Source organism: Danio rerio, chromosome 23, assembly GCF_049306965.1.
Source record: "Danio rerio strain Tuebingen ecotype United States chromosome 23, GRCz12tu, whole genome shotgun sequence".
Classification (NCBI taxonomy): Eukaryota; Metazoa; Chordata; class Actinopteri; order Cypriniformes; family Danionidae; genus Danio; species Danio rerio.
In genome coordinates, this window is record NC_133198.1 from 6,279,769 (window position 1) to 6,297,500 (window position 17,732).

The window sequence follows — 17,732 nt, forward strand, 5'->3', positions numbered from 1 at the left end:
ACACACTTCTGGCTTTGATATTTATTTTTAGGGTGCCTGCTTCACATGTAAGAAACACCGGTTGAATCCCACTCAAAACAGTACTAGAAGAACCAAAGGGGTTTTTATTGGTTTGTGACCCTGATGGGAATGAGGTTTATGGGGGTGAATGAACAGAGGCCAGTTAGTAGGAGCTGTGAAAATAAACCTCATTCCCCTGGCCTAAAGGGGTATACTGATCCTAGACTTATGCTAGAGGCACTCGTTATTGCACCCCACTCCAATGCCAAAAACACAAGTTTAAATCCAATTCAGCTGAGCTGATTCAGCTAAGTGAAGTGAATCGGGTGGTGAATGCAACTGAGGCCAGCTAGTAGAAGCTGTGCAAGCAAACCTTCCCACCCTATTTTCAAAAGGCTAAAGGCTGCAGTCTTTAGCACAGGGGTGTCCAAACTCGTTCTCGAGGGCCGGTGTCCTGGAGAGTACTACATACACTAGAAACTTCCTAGTATGTGTGTTGAAACAAGTTGGAGCAAACCCAGGAGGACACCGACCCTCTAGACCTGAACTTTAATACCCCTGCTTTAGCATCTTTGTTAGTGTGTCTGTCTCCCATACCAGAAATAAATATCTTGAAACCTACTCTGAACAAGGCTTTACGAATCAAAGGAGTTATATTGGTTTCATGACCCAGCTGGTAGTGAGTTTTAGGGTATGATTACTGTAGAAGAGCAAGTAGCAGCTTAACCCTTAAAGACCGAGACAGCCGCCCGCGGCTAAAAATAAGTATTGCTCTTAAATGTGTAATAACTTTTGATCCGCTGATCCGATTCATACAATTCAAAGATTGGCATAAAGAAGAGAATCTCAGCTTTCCAGTGCTGTATCACATAACATTCGCGGACTTTCAGAGGCTCCGGAATCAGTGCGGTTACGTCATCAAAATTTGACAACGCTGATTTGACAAAGAAACGCTCGTCACTGTGTCTCCGGACAAACCAGACATGATATATTGATGCATTGTCCCTCCTCCATGCCCAGATTGGTTCAAACTCGCTATATCACAACCAATAAGCATAGGTTTCGCTTTTGTTTGCTGACCAACAAGCTTTTTGAACAACACGGATGAGAGATAGGCATACATTTATGCGCGGCTAAATAAAACGCAAAAAAAATGTTTTGCATGAAATAATTTTCATACTAAGTACTTTTGCATGCACAGCAGCACAGAAACATGACAAAACAGTGACACAGCAAAGACGAACTGCTGCTCTTGCTGTTTTCAAAAGACGCAAATGAAGGTGCAGCTGTTTGTCTGCATTGCAGACAACCATATCCATATCCACAGACAACCATATCCATGCTGGCACATAAAACCTAAGGATGTTCCATATTGAATCTAATTTAGTTATGTAACTGTTTATGGTATAGTAAATATTTATATCTATTTTTTACTGAGGTTTTGCACCATGTATATTTGGACTTTGACACATTATTTATTATTTTCTTATTTTTTTTTTTTATTTGTTCATTGTAAGTGGTGTTGTTTATAGTAACTGAAAATATATTATTTGGAAAAAGTCAAATTTGCTTCACTGTTCTATTATTTTGTAACATATTTTTTCTGTTTAGTTCATTCCCAGAACTTTTGGGCAAATACATTGTCAGTAAATAAATGCATTTTTTTCCCCCATAGAAAAACGCCTTGGAATAACATTAAAATAAATTGCTATAACTTGCTCAGGGAATTGTGGATGTAGACAAAATTTATTTTGGAAGTATAAAACATCATAGCATGTATTTCTAAAGAAAGAAAAACAAACTTCATAAGGTTTTGTTTGAAATAACTAGAAAATGCCACTTTTTTAAAAAATCGTTTCTGGAAAATTCTGGAATATTTTCTGTCTGTTCATATGTTTTTGGACCAAAAAATATTTTAGACTGGACCTTTAAATGATACAGATTGAAACTTCAGGTTCTCCTGTTTAAAATGATATATGACACTTGAGGCTGACTGCTAAAATAAAAATAAAAACTGCTTTTAAAAAAATAATAATATAGGCCTATTAGGTGCCCACAAAATACCTCTACGTCTTTAAGGGTTAATGGTTGAACCACACTTCCATGGTCTTAAGCGTTACATGAGTGATACTAGAAGCACTCAATATTTTGAGCACCTTGCATACTGAGAACATTTTAAATCTTATAGAACTTGAAGGGTTTTGTGAATTTTTTGGAAATCAAACAGATGACCTTTTCTTTAGTAACACACCAGACCTACCTGTAATAAGACTAGCACCGGACCAGCACAAACCAGAATAACACAGCATCAGGTCACCCACAGATTCATCTCATATCCAGGAATAGAACCTCACATGTGGCTATACGATATGTGCATTAGTGACATTCATCCACAAGAAGTATAATGCGATGTGAATGGTTTATATGTAGCTCCTTTTCGTCATGGTGCACTGAAGCCTTATTGCCCTCCATAAAAACAGCTGCTTAATTGAAGAGCCATAGGGGCGACAGCATACAGAAGACACAAATCGTAATTAATGAGGAAGAGCAGCCTACCCAGAGGATAAACCACTGAGGCTAAAACAAGCCTGTGAAACGTGTTAAAAGAGTCCACCCAGAGCTGAATTGGGCTGATTTGTTTAGTGTTTGTTTGACAACAGGGTTACAAATTAATTTGAATGTAAGTCATACAATAATCTGAAATTAGTATTTGTTGCTTTTGAGTTGTAATCTATAAATCTGTTAGCTGAATGTAATGTGAGCTTTTGTTCAAGAATCTCTGAATAGTTTCCACCCTCGCATTTGTTTGTGCGTCCAGCTCGGCCCAAGGGCCACAAAAAAAGCTCATTAAGTGGCAAACAGAGCAGTCTGGAGCCGCTGGGATGTGCAGGGGAACACTCATTTTCATCTCGCTGAGCTCAATCAGACAGCTTTTCAGTGGGAATGTTCAACCATCAGTAATGAAACGCCCAAGGACAGGATCTGTTTCTAATACGGACAAACATTCAAGCATGAATGGTAGGGACATCCCTTAACCAACCAAAATAAGTAGTACTGAAGTCTGAGAAACATTTTCACAAATTAATTTGTGATTGAATGTTGATTGGGGTTTTATTTGTGCAATGTTTATTTAATGATGAGGCACGACTGAGACCACTGCAACAAACAAACTGTGTTTCACTGCACAACACTTCTAGTAGCATTATAAAAACACTGCCATAATACGTCAATGCATTATGTAATTCATTTTCTTTTTGGCTAAAGGCTGATTTATACTTATGCGTCAAGCGCCTATGTACTCATGCTATGGTGCGGCCTACGTGTGGATGCAAAGCCCTCGCTGACGCGCACCTATCAAAAAATGTAACTACATGTCGCAACGACGTGTAGCGCAAGCTCTGTGATTGGTCGGCTTGGTAGCGCTGATGAGTGTGGGTGGTACCGAGAGCCACGCAAGCCAGATGGAGCGATTGTTTACAAGTGTAGAGTCCCGTGAAAGAGCTCCGGATGGAAAGCTTTGTTTTATGTTTACCTCTTGCTTAAAGTGGTATAGTTAATATCAAGCCCTGTTTGTGCTTATTGTGTTGTTTAATAGGCTAATTCGTAGATATTTATTTCCTTTTTATGTGCCCTCTTGTTTTCCCCTTATTTCTCAAGCGTTTGTCATATGGGCTACTCAAATTTAATTCATAATTCCCTTGCTGTTTAAAATTGAACTATAGCTTGTAGAGATTGTATGGTTTCATTTGTGCTGTAAATTTTTTGTTGTTAATAAATAAAGAAAATAAATAAATAAATAAGCAAATAAATGAATGTACAAACAAGCAAACAAACAAATAAATGATCATGACATGTGATTGGTCATCATGACTGCAGCAACTTTGAGCCCTGAAGTATATGACCTGTCGGCTCCGTTTTCAACTCTACCCCTACCTGCGCTCAGCTAATCTCATTGATTGCAGCCGTGCTTCATGTCAAACGCACCTAATATGAATTGTATATCTATAAAATTGTTCTTGATTTAGAAATATTTAAATATTTGGACTAGAAACAAGACCAAAAAAATCTAATTAAGAAAGTCATTTTTTTTGCAGTGTAATGTCTGTAAGAGAAGCTTCCTCAGACTTTTAATGAGGCTTGTAAGTGTCTACTGAAATATTCAACCTGCCACAATCAATGTAATTTCATTCAATTAATGTACTTTGGGGGCTTTTTTCATCCAAACTGATACAGTATGTGTGACTAAGTGTGATTAATTCAACTGAATAATCTGCTTAATTAATTCAATTAAAGTTTGTCATTGTTTGACAGTCCTAATGAATACTTTTAAGTGCTGAGCAGCGACAGGCAAACAGTAAAGATGAAACATTCGTCTAGAGTTGCTGGAGAAGCCGTCAGTCCATGTCCTCCTATTGAGTATGCGCTGTTCTGTCTGTCTAGTACGTGTTCAGCGTCTCTGACAATTTGTTTTTTTACAGCAGAACTTCCTGTTCCTGCATCTTCTGGTATTATGTGATGTGCTGAAGGATCTTGATAGTAAGCTCCTCTGAGTCATTGGGACTACAGTTTAGATTCGGCTCATTCTTTTTGCGTTTGACAGTAACGGTACGGTATGGTTATAGTTTATATTCAATGTTTTTAATTTTTATACTGTAAATCTTTGTTCCTGACACTGAGGTGGGCTGATTGAATGGCAATATGTCTCATTTTTTCTGCTGATATTAAGTGTGTTTAGCTTCTGTCAGTTGTGTTTGCTTGCTGTCGCTGCTGGTTGGGACTGCAGCTCTGAAACACAGAAATCTGTTCTGCAGTTACAGTTTTGTTGCAAAAAAGAGGAAAAAGGCGCTGTGTTTAGGGTGTAAAGGTTTGTACCTTACATCTAAACATCATTAAAACAAGATAAAACATTAATTTAAATTAAAACTAATGGACCGTTAAAGTCATAATTATTAGCCCACCTTTCCCCAGACTATCAAAAATATATATAATACTTAAAAGGGGTGATAATTTTGACCTTAAAATGGCTATTAAAAAAATCTGCTTTTATTCTAGCCAAAATAAACTAAATAAGGCTTTCTCCAGAAAAAAAAAAAGTATTATCAGATATACCAACACAATCTCACGGTAATTTGTAACTTTTTAATTCAGTGGCTTATTCGTATGAATTCTTACGATGTAATTCGTACAATTTTGTACGATTTGCTTATCCTCCAATGACGGTTGGGTTTAGGGGTGGGGTTGGGTGCCATGCCTACTTTTTAAAATCGTACAATTTTGTACGACTGAACTTGTACGAATTCGTATGAATTAGCCACTAAACTGGCAAAATGTCAAATACATACGTTTTCTCGTGAGATCAGGCTGGACATACTGTGAAAATTTCCTTGCTCTGTTAAACATCATTTGGGAAAATTTTTATTCAAAGGGGGGCTAATAATTCTGACTTCAACTGTATATTAAAAATCATTTATAGCATTTAGTTAGGCATACCTTTGTAGCATATAATTTGCCCATTCAAAGCAGCATTTGGTCAATTTAACAGTATTACCAAATTTGGATTATGGCGATTTGAGTTACAGATCAGCTTTAAAAAGTCTCCTTCACAAACTGGATGTTATTTACCATGCAGCAATTTGTTTTGTTACTTGTGCTCCATTTTAATACTCATCACTGTCAACTGTCAACAAATTCATTGATTTCTGTTCATTTACAAAACACATATTGGGAAAACTCCACTATATCTAACACAAACATTCAGAAATCTGCACTCTGGTAGTTTTATTACCCTTTGTATAACCAAGGTTCGCACTTCATTTAGTGGCTACTTTTTTTTTGTTTTCTGCCGCTGATGCTTGGAATCATTTGAAGCAGACCTTAAAGCTCAACACTTTGATTCCACTATCATCTTTTAAAAAGCTATGCTTGTTTTTAGTTTTTTCTTGGTTTTATATGTTATTATCTGCATCTTTGAAGTTGTACATAAATAAAGTTTATTATTCATTCATTCATTCATTCATTCATTCATTCATTTATTTGTTTGTTTATGTTTGCTTTAGCTTGCAGTCATGATCATTAAAATCTTGCTGGGATTTCCTAAACATCCTTAAATCAAGATACGTTTATCTAGAAAGATATTAAAAGATTATTTACAGATATTTAAACTTTTTAATTGACTACTTTTTTGTTTAGAATATTGACACAATGCTTTTATTAAAACGTAACAAATTAATAATTTAATAATAGTAATAATAATTATTTATTTTATTTATAAATGGCACCTTTCTGAAGACCCAAGATTGCCTTACAACAAGCTTCAACAGACATACCAAAATAAATGAATAAAGCAATTAATAATAATTAAAAAAAAACAATGCCTGACAAAATTTTAAATACAATTGAAGTACAAAGACATCGAAGTATAAAATCCCTGCTTAAAAAGATGGGTCTTAAGACAAGATTTAAAAGTGTGAAGACTATCACTGCTCCTTAGGTTCAGGGAAAGTGAGTTCTATAGCTCTATAGCTGTTTCAGCACGGTGTTTTCACACCTCTACGATGAAAAAGACAGGAAATGGGCGTGTCCAGCTCTGTTTAGGGGGTAGCGTCGGAGGAGGGAAAGGGGAAGGTGCATAAAAATTTGCATAAAAATGGGAGCTTCAGTTTGGGCACACGCTGATTTTCACAGAGGCAAAACAACACACAGATGCAGTCTTTGAACAGTCTTCGAAGCTATCATGCATATTAATGAAGTTGCACCGCATACCCAATAGAGCGCACTGATTGGTTTAAACCAAGTCATGAATGAATGCAGCACACTCAGAGACGTCACAAAGTACTCCCAGGTACAGCCAGTCTACATGCTGGGATACACACAAGTACCTAATTGGCGTGACGCAGCTTCAAAAATTCATTTTAAACCGGAAGAACGAATTTGCTCGAAATAACGCAAAAACAACCAATTTTCACTTTTTTGTGAAATATATGTGTCCTAATAGTGTTTTTATCAGTATGGGACACATATATGACTGTCAACAGCTCTAGAACTGTGTTTTGGTGTTTCGTGACCCTTTAAGAAACGACTGCAGACATTATATTAAGTACAGAATTTGTGTATTTCCTTTCCATTTATAAGACACTATCCATCTGACTAATCAGAGCAGAGTAGAGTCAGTTGCCCAATCAGAGCAGAGTAGGCTCTCAGGAAGGTGGGGTTTTGAAAAAATGGATCATTGAACCAATCATTTCAGGTGCCACACACACATCTTTAGCTGTATACTGGGCATGAAAAAGTCTTTGAGTGACACTTGATACACTATTTTTTTCTTTCGGTTTCCTAAACTGTCTTTTTAAATGGCAAAAGCTGAAATTTTATATTATAAAATGCCCCTAATATTACAATTTAGGTTATATTTAGGTTTGTTATTTAATCATCAAATTGGCTATTTAAAAAAAAAATCTCAATTGTATCGTTATAATTAATTGAATAATAAGCTAAAATTGCTTTTTTTTATTCAGATAAGGAGAGTGTGTTAGACAAAATTTTGGTGTTTAAGCTCACTTTCCACTATGTAAAATATTTAACTCAACTTTAAAATTGTTTGATGATAAGTCGCAGTTGCAAGTGTTGTTGAGTAGTTATTCCTTTAAACAAACTTCTAGGGTTCTGGAAATGTGTCCAAATTAGCAGAAAACCTCTGAAACGATGTCCACATCTGATAATATAAGACCTGTTAATAAACCTGTGATGAATTCTCTAATAAGTAACGTTGTGGCTACAGCAGGTGTTTTTTTTTTTTTTTTTTTTTTTTTTTTGCTGTCTGTGTTGTTTACATTAAGATTGTTCAGGGCTCATCTACGCATTGCAAACTAGATGCAATGTTGATGTAACAGTAAGATGTTTGTTTTGTAGCATGTTAAAGCTCAGATAGGGAAAGCTCTGGCTTTAGGCATAGAGTCAAAGACTGTAAAAAATGAGCTGATGCTGCATTAATAAACACTATGAGAGAAAAAATACCTCCAAAACAAAGTGCGGACTTCAAATAATAGCTCGGTAGGTGCACTTTAATCAAAATCTTTTTATAATTTTTTTTCTATGGCAAAAAAAAAATGATTAAAAAATATTCATTTATTCTGATTTCCTGGTTTAAGGATGTTTAGATTAAAGATACATTAGTACTCAAGTAGATTTTTATTTTTCCAAACTTTTAACTTAATTTGTCTATTTGAATAATGAAGTAGCAGTTCATTGTTCATGTGAGTGGCTGCGGTGTTGTGTCTGCAAGTTCATCAGACAGCAATTTGTGCCAAGTATGAATACAGTAATAATCGGTCATTCAGAGCATGAGAGTGAGATACTTATGGTCATTACAGACATTAAAAAACACAGTTGTATTAAACACTTGTGTCTGACTTAAAAATGCCTCTTCAGTGGTTTGGATTGACATTATTTTTACAGGAATTTAACACACAAGTACTGATTACTGTATTACTGATTGCTGTAAGTGAAAAGTGTGCTTTAAAAGCACAATCGTATTTGGATTTTGCAGTGGTACAAACAGATCATAAGGTTACACAATAAAGAGGTCTCTGTCTATCTATCTATCTATCTATCTATCTATCTATCTATCTATCTATCTATCTATCTATCTATCTATCTATCTATCTATCTATCTATCTATCTATCTATCTATCTATCTATCGATACAACACAGTGGTGTCATGGTTCGGTATGTTTACGATACAGAAAAAAAAGAAAAAAGCCAGAGGATTTCTCTGATCTTATTTACCGGCCCTATTATTAGTTAACAAAAATAACTGTGCTGTGTTCTTACGGGTGGTGTCTGATATTGCACAGATGATGTTGACATATAACTTATTATTTGCATACATCTTAATAGCAGTAACGTTTTTTCATGAACTGCATTATTAGTTTCATCTCAGTGAATGTATGCTTTTTAGAGATGGTGAACGCGGTATCAGTCGCACGATTGACAGCATCATGATGATTAAATGAAGGATTAAATAACAATTGAACATCTTGTGCTTATAATGTGTAGATTCAGTGGCAAACATTGTTACCTGAAAACTCTGTCTCACCGGATTTACTGTGAACGCTTTAGTCATTTTCATAGCGGACTTTAACCACTGGAAGTCTTTTATCCACTATTCAAAAAGTACAAATCCTGGATTGGCATTCATTGCATGATCACTAATCAGATGTGCCATTATTTGTAACTTTAGGTGGTTTCTAAAAACTAAATCTGTGAGTGTTGTTTTCATTCTCTCCTATCCAGACCTTTACGTTTTTGCGTCTGTAGCTGAAAGAGAGTGATTGACAGCTGATATTAACCAATCCATTCGCAATCTGTTCTAGTGCAGTGGGCCTATAAGAGAAGCTTGAAGGCGGGGCAAGCATTGCGGACTTTGTTTACTGCAAGTTGACATGTCAACTGTTTTAAACCATTCCTGGGGTCCGTTCTTCGTACCTCGCTTAAATGATCTAAGATTATTTGGCAGATCCTGGATCTTTTAATCTTGATAACTGATCTCTCGCTAATTTGGTTCTTCAAACAAGTTCGCGAATTAGATTAGAATGTCTGGATGAACTGATCTGAGATCGCTGCGTGTGTTGTGAAGGACAGATCTATCGATCCTCGAAATCATGATCAGCAATGCAACGATTGGCTGACGGCACAGCAGCGTAATGACATCATCTGATTAATATTCAATTATCCATGTGAGCAAAATTACATCAAATTAGCAGTAAACGGTTTGTTTAATATGACACGCAAGAACTTTCCACATTTGTTGTGAGCTGCAGGCTTTACACTTTCATTTGTCAAGACAAGAGTATTCATCATGCATTTCAATGCAAATCAATGTATTTAGTTCTACATTTAGAAAAGATTTTCTTTATAATAGTATCCGTTTTTTAATCGGTGTAAAGAATAACTGGTTGTTTACAAAAGCATTTTCATATTGGTAAAGGTGTCTGCAACTTTTGTGAAGCATCAATCACTGGCATATTAACTATCAAAACATGTTTATGACTGCATAAATGTATTATTGCTTTAAAAAAAAGTCACATATTGTGCATTTCTATTATACACAATTTGTACTAAAGCGATCTAAAAAGTTCATACCAATAAGTTTTCTCTTTGCACCACCAGATGGCAGTCTTTGTTCATTTCGAGGGTGCAGATTGCATACGTTTTATTAATATGTATAACTTTATTTATTTTATTAATGACTTTAACTTTATATATATATAGTTAAAAAATATGTACCATTTTCCCAAGTGTATATAACTACTACTGTAAGAAAATATCAGAATTCGGAACATACTTACTGTATTATCTTTGCTTGAACTGAGCCGATCTAATCCTGTTTATATGAATTGAACCTGCTCCCGATCAGGTTTGACCTAGCAGAACTGTTGCCATGACAACAACTCTCGGATCAGCTTTGAAGAACGAAACGATCCTGGATCGTGTCAAATCGTCAATATCCAAATCCAGCTAACTGAGTAATCCACGTACGAAGAACGGACCCCTGAGCGCTGCGTTTGGCGTTTTTAGGTGCAAAGATGCCTTAATGCGTAAATACCTGCTAATTCGGCTCATGTGGTAAACATTTTGCTGTGAAAACTGATCGCAGGACATCAATTTTATGCACTCCAGCTCAGACAGTGGCCAATTGCTGACTAATTTAATAGCGTTAGCCCCAACTTCAGACACGCCCTCTGTCAAGCATTGACACTGAAGCCCCGTGTGAATGGCCCAATCAGCCAAATCCTTCGGAAAGCTCGTGCTCTGATGAATAATCAAGAAGGAGGGTCTTCTCATAGGATAAGGAAACTCAGCTATGAATAATAATGAGAAACTAACGCATCAACACTCAACTAGTAAATTCGTGCTACATCACTGATTTTGATCCTACCTAAAACATCATTTTAAACCCGGAAGATGAAATTAGCTGACAAAAGCTCAAAATTATCCAGCTTTTCCCACAATTAAAGCCGACAGGACTAACATTGTATTAACTGGTGCTCCACACACACAATTCTTAAAAAATAAAAAAGTTTACCAGGGTGTCCTGAACCTTTGAAGCAATCATATTTAATTGAGGAATTTGTACTACACTAAAAAAAGTACAACTTCATTACCCATATTGATGTACAAAAATCTGCCAATCACCAATCAGAGCGCTGCATTTATAAAAGTGTGCCAAATGAGATTTCATTCTTTCTAATTATTAGCGCCTCAAAATATATGCACGACTTCATAAAAAACAACAACAACACAAATCTAGTCTTCAAACAATCGACACTACACAACGCCACCTCTACTGAACAGAATCATGATATTTAGAGATTTTGTCAAATCAAACATGACATTTGGTTTGGCAATCATTTAAGTGATATATGAGTTAAACCAAGGTTGAAGTTGGTCAGCTGGAGTGATGCAGTGCTGGTTAATTTAATTAGAGCAGTTTAATTAGGGAGAGCGGGTGTTCTTTGAGCTGGAGAAGGCGGATGGAGAGCCTGAGGTCAGAATCACACACAGCGCTGCAGTCTTCAGCCTCATTCACCTTCTCCACCGTCAAGCTCACAGTGATGCAAGAGCCCTGCAATGCTCATAAACGCTCCGGAATACCATTTTACTCAGCATATGAAATATGACAAATAACAATGTGTCTTGCCTTCAAACAGTTTTAATGCAGGGTTATTACAGTTGTAAATTTGTTCATGCTGACTTTTTTTTTTCATTTCTTCAAACACATATCTGTCAATCTGATACCAGAAAATAGTTTATATAAGTGTTGGTTGATTACTGTATATACAGATGATGACAAAATGATTAGCTCTCCTGTGAAATATGTATTATTTTACAAATATTTCATATATAAGTGATAGTTAATGGAGCAAAGAAATTTTCACAGTATTTCCGATAATATTTTTTCCTCTAGAAAAGCCTTATTTGGCAAAAATAAAAACAGTTTGACATTTAAAAAAATAAATAAAAACATTTTAAGGAAAATATTATTTAGCAATACTTAAGCCTCTTTAAGCAATCTATACACTAATGATCAAAAGTTTGGGGTCAGTTTTTTAATTATTATTTTATTTAATAGTTTAAATAAAAATTATTCTGTTAATTAAGGCACCATTGATTAAATGTAAAAACAAAACAAAAAAAATGTTAAATACTTATTTAATAAATATTTCTTTATAACTTATTAAATGTAGTTTCAAATGAAATTATTAGTCCAGTCATTATTATTAATAATAATAATAATAATAATAAAAACAACAATTAATATTAGATGTGCCTCTGAAGACTGGAGTACAATAATATTTCACAATTTTACAGTTTGTACTGTATTTTTGAATGCAGCCTTGTTGAGCAGGAGAAGCTAATTTTAAAACATTTAAAAACTGTATTGACCCCAAACTTTTGACCGCTAGAGTGTGTGTGTGTGCGTGCGTGCGTGCGTGCTTGCGTGTGTACACACACTATTGTACAATTATTAAAAAATTGTATCTTAATTAAACAGATCTTAGGGAAAAAATAACTAAAATTTAACATAAGGGCTAATAATTCAGACTTCAACTATACATAGTATAGTTAACATTTATTATGTACATTTATTACTTAAACATGTTTTAAGTGCTAAAAATGATTTTAATGAATGGTTTTATGTATTATAACCTCATTTTAAACCTATTTTTTTTAATTCTTATAACACTGAAAACCCTGAAAAAATTGACTTTTGCAAAATTGTTGCAAAATATAAATTTAAACAAAAAATAAATAAAATTTAGTAATGTTCAATTCAGTTTGTTTGTTTAAATCCAGCCAAAATAAATTGTATACAACCACTTAACTTTAAAAAAAAATGTAAATCTAAGTAATCATATGTGAAAGATTTATTAGAATTAATATTCTATGCTGTATTTCTATTTTCCTACTTTTTATTTCAGTTTTATTTTTTAGTTATTTAGTTCTAAAAGTATAACTAAAAAAATTGAAATAAAGCTGAATGAAATCAAGTATGTGTTTATTTAAGATGGTTTTAATAACACTTTTTTTAATAACTAATAATAATAATAATCCGTGGATGCACTGAAAAAAAGATGAATTGGATTTACAATTTTTTGTAAGGAAAGTGGTTGTAAACAACTTATATAGGCTGATTTAAACAAACAAATTACACTTTAAGAATGCTGGGTTCCACACAATTGATTTGTGTTGAGACAACATTAAATAAATGTATTAGTTTTTCCAAATTTTAATGGGTTGAACAAAAAAACAATTAAGTGTTCCCAGCAAAATCTCACGAAATGTGGTTCAGCTCATTTTGAATAAGTAATTTGAACAAGCAACAAAACTATTTTTATTTTTAACAACACTAAATTTAATTATTTTGTTTTAAATCAGTCTATATAAAGTGTTTGCAACCACTTAGCTAAATTAGTTTTTGAGTAAATCCAATGCATCATTTCTTTCAATGATGTTAGCACTTAGCTAAATTCCACCATTTTGCTAACCTAAGCCCCACCCCTCTGCCCAAAACCCTGCCCTCCAAATGCATGTCACCATACTGCGGCAAAATGAATCACACCGTTTCATTCCAGTTTCACCCACTTTAGAAAATGCTGTCAGCCAAAGTCCTCTCTCTCTTAGACAGCAATAAAAGCCAAATTCATGTCTGCTCCTCAGTCGGGCATCACAAACGCTGACCCAGCCGTTCAAGTGGATTTATCCTGCTGAGCCGCCACGTCACCGGTCAGTGTCTTTCATTTGTCACTTCAGTGCGTCCGTACGCTCGTCTCAGAGGCAGCACCTTGAAGTAATCCTGAAAAGTGCTGTGAGATATAACACACGAGCACCATGACTGCATTACTGCGCTCAGATTTGTAATCCGCTTGTTGAGTTGTGACGTACAGTTGAAGTCAAAATTATTAGCCCTCCTGGGAATTTATTTTTCAAATATTTTCCAAATGACGTTTAACAGAGCAAGGAATTATTCACAGTGTTTTCTAGAAATGTTTTTTTTTCTTCTGGGGAAAGTTTTATTTGTTTTATTTCAGTTAGAATAAAAGTAGTTTTTATTTTTTAAACCATTTTAGGGTCATTATTATTAGCCCTCTTATGCCGAGTTCAGACTGCATGATTTTCAAAGTAGTCATGTCACAGATGTTTTCACACTGCTTGACTATCTGGGCTGGCGTTTCGTCACTGCTTTGTTTACACTGCAAGATGGATCGACGACAGGGGCTTTCACTTTGCATGATTTTACTATAGGAAGAATCGCCGACAACTTCGTCCAAACTACGTCTCACAGCCAAAAACATGTAGTATATATTTTATTATTAACTACATAATGAGAAAGAAGCCTTTAATGGGGTAGAAAATGTACATATTTGCTCACCTGGGTTTAAAGGGAATTAGCCATTTCTCCTCAACGTTGATAATAAACTAATTTATTTCTAAATGAAACAGGCCCGGATTGGCTAATCGGGAGGACCGGGAGAATTCCCGGTAGGCCGTTCAGTTTTTTTGGCCACAAGGGCCGGTGTCCTTAGCTCCAGAATCTGTAGCTCTCAGCAGTTATACTTTTTAAATTAATTTATTTACTTGACCACAGTCTTCTTATTCATTATTTTACTGCAGCTCTGCTCTTTTTATCTATTTTCTCGTAGCCTCGTGAACATGATACTGCCTGCAGGTTAATGATTCATTATGATTCATCATTCATCGTACTACTGTTGTGGTCCAGTGGTTAGCATATTAGTTCACATCGCCGCCGACCCAGGTTCGATCCTCGTTTGATTTTTTTTTTTTTCATTTTTATTGTTAAGACACATAACACGGTTAGGGTTGTTGAACATTTGAAGTTCTAAAACAGCTGTTTTCTCAAAAAAGATGTGAGTGTAATTAGAAACTGAATTGGAAATTACCTTATTTTAATATAGTCACTCGTGAACTGAGGTGGGCCGGTCTGAAGCTTGAAACTCTAGGGGTGAAAAGGAGTCCCACTCCTGCCCTGATATGAAACGTCAAACAGACACGGTTGCTCCTGAGTCCTGTCAAACCTCCACTAGTTTTTCCTCCATTTCGTGGGTCCAAATAAACCAAAAATGAGCGCTTTTAACTTCTCCCCCAGCCTCCCGCTGGCCTGCAGCAGGTATACACACACGCACACACAAGTGAAAGCTGCTCTCTCATTGGCTGTAGGCAATCGCTGATTTTATTGTCAGTCAAAACTCAAATTCACACGGCATGATTTGAATCGCAGACAGCTCCAGATATTTAGCATGCCAAATATCTCGCAGGCATCGTTGACTCATCGGCGATTCTCTCAGATCGCGTCTTTGAAAGTTCATACTGTGTGATTGTCACTCACGTGCACGAGCACCGATTTGCCTGTGATTTCAGGCATTTGTCGGCAATTTCTCAAAACATGTCGGCGAGCCAAAATCAGGGCTAAAATCACGCAGTCTTAACTAGGCATTCGTTTATTTTTTTAATTGTCTACTGAACAAACCGTTGTTATACAATGATTTGCTTAACTACCATAACTTGCCTAGTTAACCTAATTAAGTTATGCCTTTAAATTACACTGTAATCTGAATACTAGAATCTTGAAAAATATCTAGTAATATATAATGTACTGTCATTATGACAAAGAAATCACTTATTAGAATTTGTTAAAAGTATTATGTTTTGAAATGTGTTTTTGTTAAACAGAAATTGGGGGGACAAATATACAGGGGGGCTAATAATTCTGACTTCAACTGTATATTAAATAGTCACATTAACATGAATATTTCACAATGTCATGGTGTAAACTACAGCATAACTGTCCTTTTAACCACAGATGGTCTGACAGTCATTCATATTTCATAGTAAAAATATTGGTGTCTAAGATGCAGCATGACCAGAGATCTTCTTTTTGCTTTGAATTAAGATTATTTTGTTTAACATAGGCAGAATATTTGGCTTGTTTTAAGAAAAAAACTCACTTAATTGTGACGTATTATTTCTAAAAACAAGACAATATTTTTGTTTTGTCTAGAAAAATGCCTTTTGCTTAATGTTGGTTTCCCTTTACTTTCATGGTTTCCTTAACACATTTTCTTGAGCATAAGTTACATTCCAACTTTCACAGGCACACAACGTCATGAGATATTAAAACTACCTAGATATAGGTTGTAATGTTGGGTGACCAAAATTCAATGTCTAAGGACAACTTTATTTTGATGTCCAATAATGATGTTGATATTTGGTTGTTTTTAGGTTGTGTTGGAAAGCGACCAAAATTCAATATTGAAAACCAGCGTAACATTGAATGTCAAATACTGACATTTATTCATCAGGTATGGCAACCAAAATCCAAAGTCTGAAAGACGTCATAGTGTTAACATTCACACAACGTGAAGCTGTAGCATTGCTAGACCATGAAATCGTCTCGGGTTGGGGTACATAGTGTTGGGGTACAACGTCAATCTGATGTCATGTTGACATCTTGTGTCTGCTGGTATATACCAACATTAGAGTATTAGTAAGATTAAGATTAGTGAAAAAAAAAAATAATTATATATATATATATATATATATATATATATATATATATATATATATATATATATATATAAATGCTTATCTTACTTAATTTTTTGTCTTTTTTCTAGTCCAAATGTCTAGTCCAAAAAACTTAAATCAAGACGTGTTTTCCAAACAAGTACAAGTCTTGTTTTAAGAAATAATATGCCAAAATGCAAAATGTCTTTTTCCTAAAACAAGAAAACTAATCTGCCAATGGGGTAAACAAAATAATATTGTTTTATTGCTGTCTGCAGATTATTTTGCTTGTTTTAGGGAAAAACTAATGTCATTTTGGCAAATAATTTTTAAAACAAGACAACTTTTTTTGATTGCCTAAAAATGCTTTTTGGTTTAAGAAAATGTTGATATTTGGACATGAAACAAAAAATCTAAGTTAGAAAAACATTTTTTTGAGTTGTGTAATTTGACGTAATTGGAAAAAAATAGTCAGCTGGTGGAGAAATATCAGCATATATAAATATATATTAATATAACAGGCAGACTATATTCAAATGATATATGGCATTAAGTTACAATATAACTTATAGTCACCTAAACGTGCAAAAGGGATCATCAAAATAAAGTGTTACCAGCATATTTTTTTTTTAGATATTTGGACTACAAACAAAACTCCTAGTAAGTAAAGTGTTTATTTGCACAGAGGCGAGGTGAGCTTGTTTGTGTAGTTTCCTCACGTCTGGGATAAAGTCCTGGCAAACAGCTGTGGAAAGGGAATTGGAGGCTGCTTGTGAGGGCTAGAGAGGCCAGCAGGCCTTGATCGTCTGCCGGTGACGTTTGAAATGATCTGTCAGCTGAGGACTTGTTGAACAGCTGCAGTTTGTCAACGATACACAGCCAAGGTTATGAGGCAGAAAAGGCTGATAGCAGCATCGCAGGTATTAGATACACGCATGTAAACTACTCGTTTTCACTGAGGAAATGTTCATCAGCTGTTTCAGTTATCTTTGTTAGATAGTCCTTAGTCCTTCCACTTACCCCTACCCCTTGTTTTGCATGTTCATGTGAATGGGTAGTGGTATCCCAATTCTCTTTAGCTTGAAAGCATAGGGCTAAGGGAAGGGCTAGATAGCCCTTGAAACAGATATTTTTCAGCATCACACTC

General features: G+C 35.1%; 2 protein-coding genes across 8 annotated transcripts in view; both read left to right on the plus strand.

Moving 5' to 3' along the window:
• zmp:0000001139 overlaps positions 1-17,732 on the plus strand; it is a 308,609-nt gene that overhangs the window by 106,022 nt on the left and 184,855 nt on the right. The window lies entirely within an intron of this gene.
• The window catches only part of syt2a (synaptotagmin IIa), a 133,984-nt gene that overhangs the window by 58,545 nt on the left and 57,707 nt on the right, over positions 1-17,732 (plus strand). For 2 of the 7 annotated variants that reach the window (XM_073939776.1, XM_073939778.1), the window contains exon 2: positions 4,479-4,605. The exons of the other annotated variants lie outside the window; for them this stretch is intronic. The gene's annotated coding sequence lies outside the window, so the exon portion shown is untranslated. The remainder of the gene's footprint in view (positions 1-4,478; positions 4,606-17,732) is intronic. 7 annotated transcript variants of the gene reach the window in all.